Raw genomic sequence first — 2,764 nt, 5'->3', positions numbered from 1 at the left:
GTCATGGCTGGAGGCACAAGAGCAGTTTTGAAGCTTTTGGACAGCTGGTAACGGACGTTTAAAACCATTTTAAATCGAATTAATTGCTTATTTAGGTCGCCTATGACATTATGACCTCGTGAAACTCATTTTGATTTGAGCATTTGGGGTAAAGGTATTTTATTATTTTCTCTTCCAAAAATGTATCAACAATTTCCTTGCATTCTTGTGTGAAAACGAAGTCTGAAGACTGAACTGACAATATGTCCATCTTGTCAACGACTATGATATCTTGTGCCTTTTATTATGTTTAACACAACAGAAGCATTCCTTATGTCATATTGACAACTGTCTTCTAACCCTCCTCACACCTCGAATCAAAATGCACATACAATAATAATTTGAATATTCAAAGTGGTGAATACAACACAATACTTTGCTAGAGTCCATATTCATATCTAAATTGTGTATTGCAAACCAGGGTCAGTTATTGTAGTTGTTCTTTAGATTTGATAAAGGCCACATTGACCTAGGCAGGCAGTGAGGGTGGACGATTGAGACCACTCTAGCATTACTGACACGAATTGGTAACAGAAATGGAGTCTAAAGGCAAAAGGATCTAACCATTTTAGATAACATTCTGATCATTATTTTTTTAGAGTTAATTTATCTGAATGGTTTCTCTTCACCCAATTGTTTGGAATGTTTGCCTGAGAACTAGGCTTACTCTGCCCCTGTTGATTCTGAATTTGAATGAACATGTAATTACACATGAACAGCTCCTATAACGTGACCTTTATATAAAAGTGGATCAAGTCAAGTGCTGTTACTGTATTAAAGTAATTACTGTAAATGCAAATGAATGTAAAGTGTTGCCTTATTGTTTTCTTTAACAAAGGTTCCAAACAAGCAGCCTTCCTCCCAAGGATGTAAATCATTCTGTATACATGTTTATTTAGTGGAGCACTTTCGTGCAATGACACATAATAGATGTGTAATTAGGCCATTTGAAGGTTTTCATTTGATAATAAGATTATTTGGTTCACCTCAAAGCTTTCAAACAAGAGAGTCCATCGTCCCCAGGAAATGTGTCACATTACCGCCCACAGTCCTTTTTTAAGATGAATACTCCTATGAAGATAGTAGCTATATTCAAAGAATCATTCATTCTTTTGTAACAATGTATTCAAAACACTATTCACCTTAGTTCATTTACTGTAGGGTCATCTTTGAAAGTTTGTGTGAATTTCATTTCTGCTTTTTCTCACTGATATTTTGCACAATGGCAGTACTCTTTAGTTTTACAATATCTTCTCTGGACATTATTATTACATGTTTGCATTATATTTCTTGGTATACATTTCCCAATTGACTTTGTCTTCATCTTTTACTGTATTTATATATTAAGTGTACTCTTCATGTAATTATGCATACTTCAAATATAACTATTTAACACATCATATCTTAGAACATGTCACTCATGAAAAACACTTATTAACTGATGATAGGTCATGTGAAGTTATTTCTGGACCTGAGCACAAAATGTGGTCCTTTGTGAATATTTGTGTTTCTACTGAAAAACACTTCACAAAAACCCTTCAATTAAGTCTTCAATTCATTCTTGATTTTAGTCAAAGCCAATTTACAGTTAATGCCTTCTCATGTGAAGAGTACACAGATTTGTTTGAGGAATGGTGTTGTATCCACTGTAAAGTTATTTGATTCATCTCTTTAGTCGACATTACAGATATGTTTATGCCAGTCTATGATCAATGCATTCTGTTTTGTATTAAGTGGATGTATCAATTTTTGATGTCATCACCATTATGTGTATTTAAAGCAGTTTAGGAGAGAGATAGTAAAGGACATAGAAACCATTTAAGAAGACTGTTATATAGTACTGCGTTATAGTTAACCTGCCGTTGACATTCATTTAGTTTTTTCTTAACTATCTACTATGTAGTGTGCTAGGTAGAAATCCAGATGTATTATATTATAAAACCAGTTTGTGTGATAATCAGTTTCAGTAGCTAACTGAGAACGGATATGAGGGCATTTATTTCAATGCATTTGATGTAAAAACCATCTGCATGCTGATATTTTTGTTTGTAAGCGTTATTTACTATTTGACAGCAACAGTGACATTTTACAAACTTATGTTCTGTTTCAGCAAAATACTTTGGGAATGTATTTGATATGCCATTTCTGCACAAAATGGGGAATTATGTCAGTTAAGTGACCTTTTATAATTTCCTCTGCTGTTACAGACTCTTGAAAATGAATGAAATGTAACATTTGAACATTGAATTGAGGTGTCAACATTTTGTTTCTTGAGAGTCAATGTGAGTCGTCAGTAAAAAAAAATGTCATATAGAGTTACGTATGCTGTCAAAGGTGCTGTTTCTTTCTTCCAGAAACGGTTTTTATAAACCATAAATGGCAGCTTTCGTCACTGATTGCCAATCATTATTTCACTGTTCAATACATTTTGAGAACATTGTCAATAATAAAAAAGTAAAAAAGTGAATTATTATCATTTTAACCCTTGTCCCTTGTTGCTAGAGGCATCTCTCAATTAAACCTTGTGGAAATAATCTCCAGTAGCCAGACTTTATATGGTACAGAGCATCCATTCTGATAAACCTGGTCAAAGGTAGGCTAATCAGCTGAGTTTTGAGAGAGGTAATCAAGACATTCGCCTATATTTAAACTTACAGTATCAATGCAAAGTGCGAATATGGCCAGTATTTAATAACTGTTTCTACGTTGATAAACACCATGCAAC

The sequence above is a fragment of the Salvelinus fontinalis genome, chromosome 37 (genome assembly GCF_029448725.1).
Source record: "Salvelinus fontinalis isolate EN_2023a chromosome 37, ASM2944872v1, whole genome shotgun sequence".
NCBI lineage: Eukaryota > Metazoa > Chordata > Actinopteri > Salmoniformes > Salmonidae > Salvelinus > Salvelinus fontinalis.
The sequence above is the reverse complement of the archived record's forward strand: the minus strand, read 5'-3'. Positions refer to the sequence as shown.